Here is an 18940-nt window from a genome sequence, read left to right as displayed (position 1 = left end):
TTGATGCGATGTTCCTGTCCCTGGAGACGGTCCTCCACGCTGTCGACATGTGCTCCTGCTGATTCCATCGAAGAGGTGTGTAATTCTGTCAGGGCCGTGTAGAAATGGTGTGGTGTGGAATCAGGTGCAGAAGCAGATTGATAGTCCAATAATCTTTACTGGAAAGTGCGAGGCAATAATCCAAAAACAGCCAGAGGCAAAACGCACACAGGCGTAAATACAAGCGCGCACTAAACAGGCGCGCAAAACTCTTCTCCACCGAGAAGTAAGCAATACAGTAAAGGCGTACCAAACACAGGTACGAAATGACACCTAACACGAAACAATTACACACAACACTACTCTAACAACAAGGAAACTAAATAGGGTGCTTAATTAGACATAACACAAGACAGGTGTGGCTAACAGACAAAACTAGTCAAACAGAAAACATAGAGCGGTGGCAGCTAGTACTCCGGAGACGACGACCGGCGAAACCTGCCCGAACAAGGAGGAGGAGCTGCCTCGGCCGAAACCGTGACAGGTCTGACCCGTCTCTCAACGATCGTGACACACGCACCATAACGCACAGGAAACCACTTTAACTTTTGATTACATTCCACACAGGGAGTCAAAGGAAGGGGTTCCTCATATTTCACCTGCCCGTGGGCGCGCTGGATAGTGTTATGCAATAGCTAACAAAGCACTATTGCGTGCCAGACTTCTCTTGTCATGGTAGATTCTTGTGGGAGAAGAGCCAGTGTGAGGAGGTTGCAATCGAATTCAGACAACTGTGTTTAACGTTTGCAAACAATATATTATCTGTTTCAAAGTTGACTGGGTGGGTCCAATCTTTGCTTTCTACATTCCTTTGATTAGTTATTCAGTCAATCAAAAACAGTGAAAGGTTAAAACTTTTGGTAAAAACAGCTTTTAGAACATTAGAATAATAAAGAATGGATATAAACGCGTGGTACTAACAGGGAATGTCTGAAATTCCATCGAGAATTTTTTGTTTTGTTATTATGTTTCACTTTTATTATGTTACATGGTGCATAGTGGCTGAATAACAGATCAAGCTTGATTATTTCACAGAGGACCAGCTTCATTTGAATTCCACTGCACTGTCATTGGAGCATTCAGAAGAACAATATCAAGATCTTGGGCTTGAAGACCTGCATCTTGCTGCCGTCCATATTCTTGACCATTTCCTTGGACGTGAGAATCCACTGGTGGGCCTCATTGAACAGTTCTTCCCGATCGCCGCCTGAACCCTGTCTCGCCAGGCACTTAACTTAGGTGTCCCCTCAACACATCCAAGCCAGAACTGACAGGCTGTGGGATACCAGAAAGCAGAAATACACTAAGGCCCACAACATAACATAATGTATTACAACAAAATGTATTGTTGTAAGGTTGGTGAAGATTCATACTTGTTTCATATATCAATAATTGCTATAGTTAACACTTGTGGAAACAAGCAGCTCCCAACCAAAGAATCTAAGACAGATTCAGTCATTGACTTGGACATTTCATTGTACTTAGTCTAATCCACTACAGTGAAGTAGGAAGAGATAAGAGCTGCAAAACACTCACCTGCATGATCTGAACAATGGCCACCATGTCGGCCAATGAGATCTGCTCTCCTGTGATAAAGGGCTTGTCCTCAAGGAACTCAAGGAATGTTCTAATCTGTGAAACTCGAAGAGCCACATTCGATCACACCTGCTTTGGCAATGTGTACGCTGCAGTCTAACCACTGCCCGCGCACACACATCTAACATCGAAAACTGGAATAATAATACCATTCTTATTACCTGAATCAACTTGGTGCATGACTATTTAACCACAGGAAAAAGGTATGTTTAAGCTACTGCTACCCGGGTTGACTGAATGAAGTCCAAAGTTCTTCATCGAAGTACAATGTGAAAACAATTCTAAATTTGATCTTGTAGTAGCGTCAGCTACCCTGATCCAATACATATTGGAGTCCCAACAGCAGTCCCAACATCTTACCACTGCTACACCTGGCTATCACCGCAGCCTTGCTTGCAGCGAAACGGTTCATTCAGCCTCATTTACTGCCTTTTAAAAACCATAGCTGATATGGCTGACTTGCTTAAACAAATGTGGTTTCTACTGACAATTGAGATGTACAAACTATGGAATAAGGGGATGACAAGCGGATAAGAGGCAATTCGTAATTTCGATTAAGACATTAATGAGTGAGCTAGGACAGACGTAGTCAATATAACTATTTGTTCAGCACTTTTGAAATGTACAGCGACAGAATTCAGAACATGGGCCGTTCTTACAGTATTCTCCCTCTAAACCAAGTCAGAACCGTGGGGTAAATAAAGGGGGCATATAAGCAGATGTCGTATATGAAGATTATGACGTTGTTAATGTTTTTAAGTGGAACCGGAGAGGACGTTTTATTTTAGTATCAAGAGGGAATGTTTTAGTGTAACGCCACATACAACAGACAGGAAGTGTGTTGTAGACAGGGGATTGGACAGTAGAGGGAGCCACCCACATCTTGGGGAGATTATATATACTGGGGGAAAAACGAAGGAGAGGTTAGAGCGACCATTGCAATCTGGGGCGTCGCTCTCCGGGTGGGCATGACACCTGTAAAACTTATGCTGAAAGCTTGTGATATGAATAAAACTTATGATCAAGGTTCAGTATGAGCAGACTCCTTTGTTTATCAGCAATAATTGCCAGCATTTACTCGATACTACAGATGGCGTCACGAAAAGGGAAAGACTGCATTTACTTCTTTGTTCCATTCATTCAGCCGCCAAGCTAACTCGTTCTGAAGTCATGGCCAGACAAGGGTGAGTTTTTTTCTCACAGCTTTGGAAGTTTGTTAGTTTGGATGCTATTTGAGTGTGCACTGGAAAGATGTACCGTTGGACCAATGTGCTTAATGTTGCTTTATTGCTGAGAACTGGGGGTCTGGCTAATCATTATAAATTTATTTTTGCACTGGTAAACAGCGCAAAAGGGGGGAGAGCCTATAGATTGGCTATAGAGATGTGTTGCTTGAATAGGAAGTCAAGAACAATCGGGGGCCAAGATATGTATACAAGTTAGGACATTGCAGGATTTGATAAGCCCTCGGAACAAACGAGGCGACCATAGGGTGGGCCATAAATCCTGGTAACGCGTTAGGGGTTTCAGGTGTGTTCTGGGAACACAGGGTTTGGAATATACATTCTATTGATGTTATCTCTCAGCTGGTGGTTGACGAAGCATTTGTCTGAAGTAACCTCTCATAAAATATCCAGAACTCAGGGCAGCCTAAAGTTAGTAGGAACAAAGAAAAGTAATTGAAGGCGCAATGTCGGGTACATTGTTTTCATGCTACATGGTGCATACAGGCTAATGCTAATGCTAAATGCTAATATGCTGCATGCTAACATGTGACCGTAGAGGTCCACTGCGATGGAATAAAGCCTCTTAAATTATGTTTGTGTGTGTGTGGAATTCGGTTCTATGTTTTGTGAGCGCTGTTAAATGTTGTTGACTATGAGGGGAAAACGGAGGTACAGCAGGACTGTTAAACTGTCTGTTTGGGTTGGGGAGAGAGCTAAGAATCTCCCTTCCACGGTGAAAAAGTATTTTTGAATGTATCGCGCATGCGTGGGATTTTACTAAACTACAACACGTTTGATTTTACTACACTAGGTTACGACACACAGGAGTTTACGGCACGAGATTATGACACGTTTGTTTTACGGCACTAAACTACAAAACGTTGTTTACTAAAGCTACAACAAGGGGGATTGTGGGTAAATGGGTCATACTTCTGTTACACTGCAGGGGGAGACAGAGAAACAGACGAGAGGGAACAAAGACAAAAGATTTGAAAATGAATGGAATCTTCTAGTTGTTAAAGCGGCTGTTGGTTAAAGATGAAACTGGTTTGGTGACCTATTGAATTGATAAATGAGAGAGATATATGTTGACTAATTAAAATAAATAAAATAAAAATAATTAAATAAATAAATAAAATAAAAATGTTATTGAGCTATCTATATTTATTCCTGAGTTGATTCTTAGAGCGAATGTGAACGAAGAAATATTGAATGCTAGAAGTAACTCAGGGATTGCATAAACTACTAAAATCTTTTTCTGTGTCTCTGTTCTTTTGTCATATGAGAGGAACGATAGGACGAGACGAGAGGAGAGAGAGGGAGAAAGAGAGGTGCTGACGTGACATCACGTGACAAGGGGAGGATCGAGTCAAAAGGTTTTGAGGCTGGTTCTGTTTGCAAAATCTTCCCCTACAGGATATTTGATGTTATGACAATTTCACAGAGGCTTGGCAACAGACTGATCATTTGAATGAAATTTGCATTTTAGAGTCTCTGGGCATCACTTGGTTTGATTACAGTTGTGTTGGAAATCGAGTACTGACATTATTCTGTAAAATTAAGATAATTGGGTGCTTATAGAGCAAGGGGGTTTATGGGAATTGTAGTGTTGTAAGGTTAGAGGGCTTTGTTTTTAGGATTGCTGTGAAGTGGACTACTTGTATTTACTTTCCGGATGGGTTGTGGTAAGATAGCCACTAATTGATACATTGGTAAGATAGGATATAGAAATAAAAAATTGGTTTTAATTATTCATAATTTTTAATTGATTTTTTAATTGATTTTTTATTATTTTAATTAAAAATGTTTTTTGAATAAATGTTTTAATTGAATTGTTTTAATATTCATATTTTTGTTGATTGATTTAGTTTATATTAATAATTAAAGGGGGGAAGCCATAGGCTATATAGTCTAAAATAAAATAATTCACAATAAAGGAATATAAAAGAGTTGGTACAAGGGGAGAAAGGACAGCAAGGCTATGAAGGGAATTACACCTGTTGATATAGTACAAAATAGTAATCCTTTAACTAAAGTATTGCAAGGTTATCCGGCAAATGAAACAAAAGTTGCCGTTCATTCTCAAACAAAAACTGATAAAAGATTCCAGCGATAAGATAAACAAAGGTATAGAGAAAAGGCTAAAGGAAGAGAAGGCGACAGAAAAACTAATGGCAGAAGTTAGTACACCTTTCTCACACACGGATTCAGCAAAAAGACACCCACCTTATGAGAAGGAAGTAGAGCTTAGGGATGTTTATCCTCAGCTTCCAGTGATCATCCAGGAGGGTGATTATTGCATCAGAGATGAAGATGAACGAATAATAGATAGAGGACAAGCAGAAACGACCAGAAAGATGAATCCAAAACTCCAGAAGTAAGAAAAAACCGAGATGTCTGGAAACTAAGTGAAGAATGATGTTCGGAAAGATGAGGATGAAGATACAGAAGAGAAGAAAAACTGCTGAGAAAAGAATCCCAAGAATTGGAGGAGAAGAATACATTGAGGTCAAGGAAAGGCCAATAGTAAGAAGATGATGGAAGATGATATTTCGAGGACAGAACTTAGAATATAAGCTTTTGAAGAATACTGATATGTCAACAACAAGAAGGAACAGGACCCAGAAACTCTCAGAAAAACTCAATCATACAACTGGTGGAGAAGAGACGCTTTGGTTATGAAGAATCAGAGTGAACCAAATCAACAATCACTGCTACAGCTTCAACTGAACAAGGTCAAATGCAATGGTACCAGCCACCAAGGGGGGTACCAGTTATCCATATCCACAGCCAGTTTCTGGACAGACACAGAATTGGAGAGGAAGAGGACGAGAAGGCTTAGAAGGAGGAGGAAGATTTCAGCTACACTTCCAGCAACTTTCAGAAGAGTGTTATAATTGTGGACAGATTGGTCACTTTACCTGTGAGTGCAATAAGTCAGGAGGAAACATCAGAGGGAATTTCAGAGGAAGATACAGGGGCCAGTCAAGATCATCTGGAGGACCGGTGAACCCCTACAGGGGTCCGGAGCAAGGATTCTAGAGGTGCCTAGAAGATACGAAGGGGGGTGTCAGCTGATAGCATCGATTAGAGAAGAAGGGAAAATATCCAACAATTGAAGTAAAAACAGAGGACTATGAGAAGTTATGGTGAATAGTGGAAAAACTTTTATCTGTGTTGAGCCTAAAGAGGTTAAACATCTCACTATGTAAAATTAACTAATTAGGATAGGGATTTGAGGTAGTAAAACAGTTAATTACTCTTAAGGAACCAATTGAGCTCTGCTATAAAAATCAAAGAGAAATTAAAATAGACATACTAATATTAGAACATATACCTATTGCATTGTTGGAAAGAGATGCATTGTGTAAATTGAACTGTACAATAAGATGTACACTAGACGACTGTCTGGTAGAGGATTTTTAAAAAAGTAGGGTTTTTGGGAATCATATTTGCTTAAAAAGATAATATCATAGGAAGGATGATAATCTATTAGACTGCCTATTAGACAATCTGTCTGGAAAATAAAGTTAAAAGGGGTGACTGTTATTCTGGGTTACATTCCTACACCAAGAGATTTCAAACTAGGCTAAAAGATGTTTAGTCGTTTGCCAAGTCTGTGTGTGAAGAAGTCAGAAGCAGGTGGGGACTTCCCAATCACATATTCTAAAAATTTGGTGGTAAAGGGATTTTGTGAATAAATCAGTGGAAAAGGTTTTTAAAGGTTAGGAGAAAAGATTAGATTTAAAAAGTTAGGAGAACTAGGGTTGAAGGAACTCTAAGACAGTAAGCTAAGTTTCAAAGTTAGTAGTAAGAGAGAGAGAACAGGAGTGAAGGACATTTTAGAGTTTAGTGGGAAGATAGATATGGTAGGAGTTTAGATCTGTTAGGAGCAGATGCATTGAGAAAGTATGTGTTGTTGAATGATAAGAGAAGATTAAGGGTGATTGAGTATCTATACTTACAGTTCCCAGCAGGAAGATCAAGGTAATTGTGGGTGTATTTTTTTATAATCAAAAGGTTGAAAGTCAGGGATTAGAGGTAGGACTGAGAGCTAAAAAAAAGTGACACTAGTGGTGATAGAGGGAAATACAAGTAAGGAGTTAAAAGTCTTAGGGAAAATAGATGAAGTAACAACAATAAGGACATCAACACTTCAGCATATTAAAACAACAGTGAGAAGCAATTTAACTCTTTCAACATTGATAGCCTAAGTTTAAGTGCGTTGAAATATATAAGGGATGCGTTTGGTTGATCTGAAGGAGCTGGATGGTCAGCGAAGACTTGGTTGCAAGATCAGTTAGGCCCAGTAGGAGCAGTGATGGATTAGATTTTAATGGCAGCTTTGATAGCACTGTGTGTGATGTTTGTAATTTGTTACTGACCTTTGAGAAAGCTATGATATTGAGCTAGGTTGGAGTAGTTATGCCTGGAGACAACACTAAGATGCCGTTGTTGACTGTTCCTGATCTGGATGAAGAGGGACAAGTGGGACTGGATGGATAATTGATGGATAAATATCCTTTTTTATTATTTGATCATTTTTCAATTTTTTCCAATATTGGTGTGATTTTAGTATGATGTATGAATCAAAGGGGGGAAGTGTATGAATGAATCACATTATCCTATTTCATTATTCTATCATTTATATTGATTCATACATCATTTATATATAATTTTTATATTCTTAGTTGATATTGATGTTTAATTTGAAAATGTTGTTTTGCAAAAGATACTGTTTGGTCTTTTCTTTTCTTCCAGAAGCATGTGGGGGAATATGTAGAGATTGAAATACTCAAACAAGGACAATATGAAGGGACAATATGAAAGGAGAATGACTGGAGGAGATGGAACAAGGAAGGTGTGGAAAGATTCCGATTCCATCATCAACAATACATTGGAAGAGGAGATTACGGAGGAGATGAAGTGTAGTGGACTACATTCCAGTGTCTGCAATGAAATATAGACATATTTGCATGTGTAATACATAATTTGTGTCATATTCTTAGGTATTAATTTTTGTAGAATGATATTTGATGTTATTGGATACATGTGGGGATCTTAGATGTTTTTGTTTATTTCGTTGATGCTTAGGGATATTGGGTCTAGGCAGGGATAGAGAGTTCCACTGTAGGGTCCGATGGGTTGACCAGCCTTAGAGTGGACATTTTTTGGATAGTATTTTGTTTGCAGGGGCTTACATGTGTATTTAATTGCATCATAGTTTCAAATGCATTGATAAAGATTTATGAATTCATCGGGAGTACCTAGGTGGTTGCCTGGGGCAGAGGGACCGTGAGAGAATTTTACTGTCTTGATTGATGGATGGATTTGGAACGAAGGTTGCCAGACAGTTTTTCGCTCTCACACTCCATAAAGATTTGTTCATATTTCATAGTAATGTATTCACACTTCATAAACATTTGTTCATATTTCATAGTAATGTATTCACACTTCATAAACATTTATTCATATTTCATAGAAAGGTATTTACACTCCAGAGGGAAATGTTTTTGGTTTAATGTTAAAGATACTCAATAAGATAAATTGTTACTTGTCATAATCCTATTCTGGTTGTTTTCGAGACTGTTTAGTCTCGAAGGGGGGAATGTCGTATATGAAGATTATGACGTTGTTAATGTTTTTAAGTGGAACCGGAGAGGACGTTTTATTTTAGTATCAAGAGGGAATGTTTTAGTGTAACGCCACATACAACAGACAGGAAGTGTGTTGTAGACAGGGGATTGGACAGTAGAGGGAGCCACCCTTGGGGAGATTATATATACTGGGGGGAAAACGAAGGAGAGGTTAGAGCGACCATTGCAATCTGGGGCGTCGCTCTCCGGGTGGGCATGACACCTGTAAAACTTATGCTGAAAGCTTGTGATATGAATAAAACTTATGATCAAGGTTCAGTATGAGCAGACTCCTTTGTTTATCAGCAATAATTGCCAGCATTTACTCGATACTACACAGACAATGAAAGCTCATACAATATTCGATGATTACATTTCTCTAAAACAGGTTATAGGCTACATGTGCACCACCAAGTCAGAACAGTAGGCGAAATTAAGAGGGGAAAATATACCAAATTATTAGGGTGAGGCACAAGTTAACAGTTGTTTTGAGCATGGCAGAAGTCATGCTGGATTGACAGCATGGCCAATGTTGAATGTTTATCATTTTAAGCTTGGAAAAGAGACCCTTAAACCCATAAATGGGACCACACACCCATTCCACTGAATAGCAGGCTAGTGATTGCTTTGCAATGCTTGCAGTTAGCCACTGATTCCTTCCAAACCACTCATTGTTGAATTTGCGATTTCCAACTTGTTGTGTAATGTTTATGTTCAATGACCGATGAGCACCAATATGTTTTACCTATAATTTCTCTTCATTATTTCTCTTCATATGACAAGGATTAAAAAGGATTTGCCAGTAGATTGTCGACTTGATTCATGATGATGACTGCTAGCTAAGATTTCTTAAGTATGTTGTTGACATGTGGTCCTCTGTAGCTCAGCTGGTAGAGCACGGCGCTTGTAACGCCAAGGTAGTGGGTTCGATCCCCGGGACCACCCATACACAAAAAAATAAAAAAAATAATGTATGCACGCATGACTGTAAGTCGCTTTGGATAAAAGCGTCTGCTAAAAGGCATATTATTATGATCAGTCCAATCAAAGCTACTGTAGATATAACGTGATTTGACATAATGTTACCTGTGGCCAATGCTCTACCCTTAGATTTGGCAGTGACGAAGTGTCCTCATGAGTGACAGAACACTGAGCCAATCACGGCGCAACTAGAGAACATGACCAACCCCTACACTCCATATTTTACGCTGGCTGCCCCACCACCACAGAAAGCACTGAGCTATGCTGAAACCTGCATTTTGGAGCTGGCTTACTCAAGAAAGCAAAAAAGAGATCATGTTTGTATGGAGGGTTTATTAACTCAATGATTTTATATATATATTTTTTACGTTGTTTGCAAACTGGTATGTGACACGTGTTAATGCCAAAATAACATGCAAAAAAGGCAACCCAATTTTTTTTTGGGCTCTGCCCCACTTGCCCTGAATGATGGGTCGCCACTGCGTATTCCCATGTGCTGCCAGGACAGGTATTCATTGACACAGGCTCGCTTCTGCAGATCGGCTGGATATCAGTGGTCTGCGGTCTTGTGCTTCTCTGCCAGGTACTTCATGATGTCAATGCTAAAGAGGTGATTGACCAGTTTGTCATTGAAATTCTTGGCCTGGCCACTGTATTGCAATTGTTACTAAAATCAGAATGGGGATTTGTTTAGCTACTCTAGGGATCACCAAGGATTTGTTAAGTAGTCTTATTACATTGCCTCATCAGATACGGTGGAGATGATTGATCTCTCAACTGAACTCCCCACTTTTCATCCCCACTTTTCAGCCAAACTGAAGTCTCCATCTTGGATTGCAGGAGCTATCCTCATCATGTTGATCTTTCCAAAATCTTCTCCATACTGCTCTCCTGCAATTTAGCGAATCACAACACACAGAAACATGATACTTCTGTAATAAGCCATCTATGTGTGTTGTATTCAGGGCATTAGGCTTGAAGATGTGTGTAAATGAGAGAGAGAAAATGGAGACAGAATCCCGGAGAGCCATATATAAACATGGGGGAAAGCAAACATCAACAAATCACACCATTGAGGATAAAAAGAGGAACAAAGAAATGCAACAATGGGCTACACCACCGAAATTGTCCAGTGTTGCGCCCAATGGTTAGGCCTACACCTCTGAAAAAATCACTGGGGTGCAAGCCAAGGGAGAGCCTACTACTACTGTACAGCCTACCTGCGTGCAGGCGAGACTAGTAGCCTACCCTGCCTGACTTCAACTTCCACCTGAAGTTGTCAGTTGGAAGTTCAAAGAATGACACATCTTCTCTAGCCTACTTCTGTAAATAGGTTTTGTAATTATTAAGCTTTAGATAACCTTCCATTATACACACAAAATGATTAGGCTCACCAGTTTGGTAGGCTAAAATAATACTTATAGCATCCAGGTGAATTAGGACGCAGTTATAATGCATTGTAAGAATTACACTTTTTGTCTTTATATGTCTTTATAATCAATTTTATGCAAAGAACAAAATGGGTCCAGACTCGCTAAAAGAACAGCCCCTAAAAGAAAGGTTTAGCCTACAATGTAGCGAGTCCCTCCACGATAAAAAAACAGAAATACCTTGTTTACATAAGTATTCAGACCCTTTGCTATGAGACTCGAAATTGAGCTCAGGTGCATCTTGTTTCCATTGATCATCCTTGAGATGTTTCTACAACTTGATTGGAGTCCACCTGTGGTCAATTCAATTGATTGGACATGAGTTGGAAAGGCACACACCTGTCTATATAAGGTCCCACAGTTGACAGTGCATGTCAGAGCAAAAACCAAGCCATCAGGTCGAAGGAATTATCCGTAGAGCTCAGAGACAGGATTGTGTCGAGGCACAGATCTGGGGAAGGGTACCAAAAAATTTCTGCAGCATTGAAGGTCCCCAAGAACACAGTGGCCTCCATCATTCTTAAATGGAAGAAGTTTGGAACCACCAAGTCTCTTCCTAGAGCTGGTCGCCCGGCCAAACTGAGCAATCTGGGGAGAAGGGCCTTGGTCAGGGAGGTGACCAAGGACCGGATGGTCACTATGACAGAGCTCCAGAGTTCCTCTGTGGAGATGGCAGAACCTTCCAGAAGGACAACCAACTCTGCAGCACTCCGCCAATCAGGCCTTTATGCTAGAGTGGCCAGACGGAAGCCACTCCTCAGTAAAAGGCACGTGACAGCCCGCTTGGAGTTTGCCAAAAGGCACCTAAAGACTCCCAGACCATGGGAAACAATATTTTCTGGTCTGATGAAATCAAGATTGAACTCTTTGGCCTGAATGCCAAGTGTCACCTCTGGAGGAAACCTGGCACCATCCCTACGGTGAAGCATGGTTGTGGCAGCATCATGCTGTGGGGGTGTTTTTCAGCGGCAGGGACTGGGAGACTAGTCAGGATCGAGGGAAAGATGAACGGAGCAAAGTACAGAGAGATCCTTGATGAAAACCTGCTCCAGAGTGCTCAGGACCTCAGACTGGGGCGAAAGTTCACCTTCCAACAGGACAACGACCTTAAGCACACAGCCAATACAATGACGATACCGCCTACAGGGAGGAGGTGAGGGCTCTGAGAGTGTGGTGCCAGGAAAATAACCTCTCACTCAACATCAACAAAACAAAGGAGATGATCGTGGACTTCAGGAAACAGCAGAGGGTGCACCCCCCTATCCGCATCGACGGGACCGCAGTGGAGAAGGTGGAAAGCTTCAAGTTCCTTGGCGTACAAATCACTGACAAACTGAAATGGTCCACCCACGCAGACAGTGTAGTGAAGAAGGCGCAACAGAGCCTCTTCAACCTCAGGAGGCTGAAGAAAGTTGGCTTATCACCTAAAACCCTCACAAACTTTTACAGATGCACAATTGAGAGCATCCTGTCGGGCTGTATCACCGCCTGGTACGGCAACTGCACCGCCCACAACCGCAGGGCACTCCAGAGGGTGGTGCGGTCTGCCGAACGCATTACCGGGGGCAAACTACCCGCCCTCCAAGACACATTCAGCACCCGATGTCACAGGAAGGCCAAAAAGATCATCAAGGACATCAACCACCCGAGCCACTGACTGTTCACCCCACTATCATCCAGAACGCGAGGTCAGTACAGGTGCATCAAAGCTGGGACCGAGAGAATGAAAAACAGCTTCTATCTCAAGGCCATCAGACTGTTAAATAGCCATCACTAGCACATTAGAGGCTGCTGCTGCCGGAGCTAGAAGCACAAGCATTTCGCTACACCCGCTATAACATCAATTTGATTTGATTTGATTTGATTTGATTTGATTTGAGTGGCCCAGCCAGAGCCCGGACTTGAACCCGATCCAATATCTCTGGAGAGACCTGAAAATAGCCGTGCAGCGACACTCCCCATCCAACCTGACAGAGCTCGAGACGATCTGCAGAGAAGAATGGGAGAAACTCCCCAAATACAGGTGTGCCAAGCTTGTAGCGTCATACCCAAGAAGACTCGAGGCTGTAATCGCTGCCAAAGGTGCTTCAACAAAGTACTGAGTGAAGGGTCTGAATACTTATGTAAATGTAATATTTCAGTTTTACATTATTTATAAATTTGCAAATGTCTAAAAACGTGTTTTTGCTTTGTCATTATGTGGTATTGTGTGTAGATTGATGAGGGGAAAAAACAATTTAATCCATTTTAGAATAAGGCTGTAACTAAACAAAATGTGGAAAAAGTGAAGAGGTCTGAATACTTTCCGAATGCACTGTAGTTACAACAATGGTTAAAATAAATTACAACGGTTCGGTTAACCATTTACATATGGTTGCCAATGCCATACAGTCTGTCTGCTTGTTGGCTACATCTGCTGGCCAAAGAGGGGATCAACAGCCTGACTTTCCCCACACACCTGCAGCCCGTTGTCCTTGCCCCAACACACCTGAAGTATATTATCGTCAGGCAGGCTTATCAAGCTGGCCCTACTACACTACAGCTTCTGATGGGACGATTGATACCGGAGCTCCGATGCCATTTTCAAAGCACTACTGATCCAACACAATGTACCGATGCTCGTTTCAAAGTAACATTACCAAGTGATCAATGACGTCCGAAGCTTTGTTTGATCACGTGGTTTTAACCACTCAGCTTCCAGGATTAGACCCACCCTGTCACGACTTCCTCCGAAGCTGCCTCCTCTCCTGGTTCGGGCAGGCTTCGGCGTTTGTCGTCACCGGCCTTCTAGCCACTGCCGTTCTTCATCTCATCATTCCATTTGTTTTGTCTTGTTTATTACACTCACCTGGTTCATATCCCCTCATTAGTATGTGTATAAGTGTTCCCTCTGCCCCCTTGTCCTTGTGGGTGATTGTTTATTATGAGGAGAGTGTAGCTCGGTTGAGCTCCGTGTATTTTGCATTGCCGGAGTATATTTTCCCCGTGTGTCTGTTTGGTACCAGTGCGCCTGTTTTGTGCACTGGACTGTTTGACGCATTTCTGCGGAGCTCTGTATTCCGGAATAAATTCTGTATTCTGTGATTTACCCTGCTGCGTCTGACTCCTTCAAATCACCCACCCTCCATGGAGTCAACAGGAGAGGAGCGCATGCCTGTAGTCGTGGCACGGGTCCAGGAGCATTTGACAATGCTAGCCAGCTTGGGAGAAGCGATGGATCGGGTTCTCCAGGTCGTCCAACGCCTGGAGAGGAGAGGACTCGATCTGTCGGGACCGGCTGGGCGACCGGATCCAGCCACCCACACCCCAGCACCCAGATGGATCCATATATCCCAACCACAGGATTTCGACGGGACAGCTGCTCTCTGCCAGGGATTCCTCCTCCAACTGGAGCTCTACTATTCCAGCATCAGCCCAGCCCCATCGGAGCGGGAGCATGTGTCCACCCTCATCTCCTGCCTTTCGGGGAAAGCCCTCGAGTGGGCCAACGCGGTCTGGAATGAAGGAGGAGCCGCGTTGGACAACTACGAGGAGTTTGCTCGCCTCTTTCGGGCTGTCTTCGATCACCCGCCCGAGGGTCGAGAGGCGGGCGAGCGGCTGGTCCACATGAGGCAGGGGACGAGGACCGCGCAGGGCTTTGCCCTGGAGTTCCGGACTCTAGCAGCTGAGTCTGGGTGGAACGAGCGTGCCCTCATTGACCACTTCCGGTGCCATCTACGGGAGGACGTCCGAAGGGAGCTAGCCTGCCAGGACACCATGTTGTCCTTCACTCAACTGGTGGACATGGCCATCCGGTTGGACAACCTGTTGGCAGCCAGAGGACGTCCTGGAGGGGGTCTGCCCGTTCCAACCCCGCCCGACTCGGATCACGAGCTGAAGGAGCTGGGTGGAGCGGCGATCCGGCTGAGCAGAGGACGACAGCGCCAGTGTCACATTGGTGGCATGAGAGGACATTTCACTGCACGATGTCGTCAGCATTCTTTCGGGTCTGGAGGCGGCAGGCAGGGCACTCTCGCGTCACCCAGGTATCGAACACCCGCACTCGTTCAGAGCCCTCTGCTGCGCACTGTACCCTACCCATCCACTTTCCTGATTACATTGTAGTTTCCCAGTGTAAGGTGCTGGTCGAATCGGACGCAGCTGGGAACTTTATGGACAGGTCATTTTCACACAGTCTAGGCATTACATTGGTTCCCCTATCCATTCCACTCCCCATCAGAGCACTTGACAGTCGACCATTAGGGTCCGGGTTCATTAGGGAGGTTACAGCACCATTCACTATGGTTACACACGAGACTCATCGCGAGCAAGTCACTTTTTTTATTATTGAGTCTCCTGCTTTCCCTGTTGGGTTAGGTATTCCCTGGTTAGCACTCGACAACCCCACCTTTTCATGGCCGCAGAGGGTTCTCACGGGGTGGTCGCGAGAGTGTCAGGGTAGGTGTCTCTGTGTTTCAGTTGGTGCAACCATGGTGGAAAGTCCAGACAGTACCTCCACCATGCGCATTCCCCCCGAATACCTCAATTTGGAGCACGCGTTTTCCAAAACGCAGGCGACCAAATTACCACCTCATCGTGCGGGGGATTGCGCGATAAACATCCGGGTAGACGCTGTGCCTCCCAGGAGTAATGTGTATCCCCTGTCACAGGCTGAAACGGAGGCTATGGAGACATGCGTCACCGAGTCCCTGCGCCAGGGGTTTATACGTCCCTCCACTTCGCCCGCCTCCTCGAGTTTCTTTTTTGTGAAGAAGAAAGACGGCGGTCTGCGCCCTTGCATTGATTACCGATCACTGAACAAGGGGACGATACGATTTAGTTGTCCTTTACCCCTCATTCCATCTGTGATCGAGTCAATGCATGGGGCGCGCTTCTTCACAAAATTAGATCTCCGAAGTGCGTACAACCTGGTGCTTGTCCGAGAGGGGGACGAGTGGAAGACAGCATTCAGCACAACCACGGGGCATTACGAATACCTGGTGATGCCTTACGGTTTGATGAATGCTCCATCCGTCTTCCAGTCCTTTGTGAACGAGGTGTTTCGGGACATGCTTGGTCGCAGTGTAGTGGTCTACATCGATGACATTCTGGTGTATTCCGCTACGTGCGCAGAGTATGTGTCCCTGGTTCGCAAAGTGCTGGCCCGACTGTTGGAACATTACCTTTATGCCAAGGCAGAAAAGTGTCTGTTTTTCCAACAGTCCGTCTCCTTCCTCGGATACCGCATTACCACCTCAGGTGTGGAGATGGAGGGAGATCGCATTTCAGCCGTGCATAATTGGCCGACTCCAACCACGGTAAAGGAGGTGCAGCGCTTTATTGGCTTTGCCAACTACTATCAGAGGTTTATCCGGGGCTTTGGCAAGGTCGCAGCTCCCATCACATCTCTGTTGAAGGGTGGGCCGTCCCGGCTCCGCTGGTCTGCTGAGGCTGACAGGGCCTTCAGTACCCTGAGGGGTCTGTTCACCTCAGCCCAGGTACTGGCCCACCCCGATCCATCACTACCATTCGTAGTGGAGGTGAATGCGTCCAAGGTAAGGATAGGCGCTATCTCAACGCTCGGGCCCTGTTTACACACATCTTCCGGCACTACGGTGTACCAGAGGACATAGTGTCTGACCGGGGTCCCCAGTTCACATCCAAGGTCTGGAAGGTGTTCATGGAACGTCTGGGGGTCTCGGTCAGCCTGACCTCTGGTTTCCACTCCGAGTCTAATGGGCAGGTGGAACGGGTGAATCAGGATGTGGGTAGGTTCCTGCGGTCCTACTGCCAGGACCGGCCCGGGGGAGTGGTCGGTGTTCTTGCCATGTGCCGAATATGCCCAGAACTCTCTCCGTCACTCCTCCACTAACCTAACACCATTCCAATGTGTTTTAGGTTACCAACCGGTTCTGGCACCATGGCAACAAAGCCAGACCGAGGCTCCTGCGATGGATGACTGGTTTTGGCGCGTGGAGGAGACGTGGAACGCTACTCACGTTCACCTCCAACGCGCTGTGCGTCGTCAGAAGGCCAATGCTGACTGCCACCGCAGTGAGGCCCCGGTCTTTGTACCGGGTGATCGGGTCTGGCTCTCGACCCGGAATCTGCCCCTCCGCCTGCCCTGCCGGAAGCTGAGCCCGCGGTTTGTGGGGCCGTTCAAAGTCCTGAGGAGGTTACCTATAGGTTAACTTCCACCAGATTATCGTATTAACCCCTTGTTCCACAAAAAGGAGGGGAAATATCACAAAAAGGGGCAGAGACAGAATGCAGAAGGAAAAGACAAATCAGAGAAGGTGTGCTATTGTTGTGGACATGCAGATCATTTTGCAAAGGGCCTTGTTTTTCCAGCACGTGGGCAGACCTGCAAAAAATGTAACGGAAAGGACCAAAGGTTACTCGAAACAGACTGTGAAATATGTTGATTCAGAGGAACCAAAGCGAGACTGCATTTGTGGTAAATGAGAACAGAAACTCAGAGAGGATCACGTTCTCAGTGGGAGGGGTCAATTTATTAATTTTAATTGATTCTGGGGCCACGAGCAACATAGTCGATGAGAGGACATGGGAAATGTTGAAAGCCAAGGAAATCAGGTGCTGTTCATCACTGACTGATAAAAAGCTATATGCACACTCATCCATTACCAGTAAAAGGGGTTTTCACATGCCAAATAAAGATAGGCAAGCGCAGCACACAGGCTGAGTTCACTGTGATATGTGGACGTGGAGAGCTGTTGCTAGCTAAAGAGACTGCCATCAAATTGGGTGTGCTAAAAGTGGGTGTTGACATAGCAGCAGTGACAGATGTAAAAACACAGATAAAACAGCAATACCCCAAGTTGTTTGAAGGTGTGTGTAAGCTAAACACAAAGTAGATCAACCTGCATGTTGATAAAAATGTGACACCAGTAGCACAGGTCCTTGGGCGTGTACCATTCCACTTGAGAGAAGCTGTGGAGAAAAAGATAGAGGAACTACAAAACATGGACTTAATCAAGAGAGTGGATGGTGCCACACCATGGGTGAATCTGGTGGTGGTAGTGCCAAAACCGGACAGCAAAATAAGACTGTGTCTGGACATGGGACAAGCTAACACAGCAATCATACGTAGCACTTACCCAATCCCCACAGTAGACAAACTTTTGCAAGGAATGAATGGGTCTGTCATGTTCAGTAAACTGGATCTATAATGGGGCTATCATCAATTGGAGCTAACACCAGAGTCAAGAGACATAATGACGTTTGCAGTGAATCATGGGATATACAGATATAAAAGACTCATATTTGGAGTTTCATCGGCGAGCAAGCAGCATCAACATTAAATCGCAACAGCACTGACAGGCATCATGGGGGTGGAGAACATATCAGAAGACGTCATCTTCCACGCCCCGGACAATGAGACCCATGACCAGCAGCTACATACTGGAGAACTGTGGGCTGACTCTCAACTCAGAGCAATGTCAGTTCAACATGGACAAATTGGTATTTATGGGCATGCTACTCTCACAGAAGGGCATTGGGCCCACAGTTGAAAGAGTGAGAGCAGTGGTCGAGACCAAGGAGCCTGAGACTGCATCAGAGGTTCGTAGCTTTCTAGGGTTAGTGGGCTACAGCAGTAGGTTCATTCCCCAGTTCTCTACACTCTCAGAGCATCTACGGTACTTGCCCAAGAAGAACACAACATTCCAATTTGGAACAGAACAGAAGAAGGCATTTCAGACATTAAAAGAGAAACTGGCTGAAGCCGTGACACTCGCGTACTTTGACAAAGACGCTCCCACAAAAGTAATAGCAGACGCAGGACCAGTGGGTCTAGGAGCTATGCTCGTGCAAGAACAACACAGAGAAATGGTTCCTGTCTGTTATTTGAGCAGGAGTCTGTTAGAGAGTGAACATAGTTATTCGCCAACTGAGCGTGAGGCCCTTGCATTGGTTTGGGCTTGTGAAAGGCTACACCCGTATATGTATACGGCAGGAAATTTGATCTAAGCCATGCGCTCGCATCGAACGGTGGGTGCTGAGACTCCAACCCTATGACTTTCGTGGTGTCCAC

At 44.2% G+C, this 18940-nt stretch overlaps 1 pseudogene across 1 annotated transcript; it reads right to left on the bottom strand.

Annotated features, from left to right (window-relative positions):
• Window positions 1-1118: 1118 nt before the first annotated feature.
• LOC311127527 (glutathione S-transferase theta-3-like) lies at window positions 1119-14060 on the bottom strand (annotated as a pseudogene). The gene is made up of 5 exons: window positions 14030-14060; window positions 10282-10369; window positions 9939-10080; window positions 1576-1671; window positions 1119-1314 (listed from the first exon to the last, which is right to left on the bottom strand). The product of its transcript is annotated as a glutathione S-transferase theta-3-like (transcript).
• Between the last annotated feature and the right edge of the window lie 4880 nt (window positions 14061-18940).

Source organism: Coregonus lavaretus, assembly GCF_964263955.1.
Source record: "Coregonus lavaretus genome assembly, chromosome: 4".
Taxonomy (NCBI): domain Eukaryota; kingdom Metazoa; phylum Chordata; class Actinopteri; order Salmoniformes; family Salmonidae; genus Coregonus; species Coregonus lavaretus.
The sequence above is the reverse complement of the archived record's forward strand: the minus strand, read 5'-3'. Positions and strand labels throughout refer to the sequence as shown.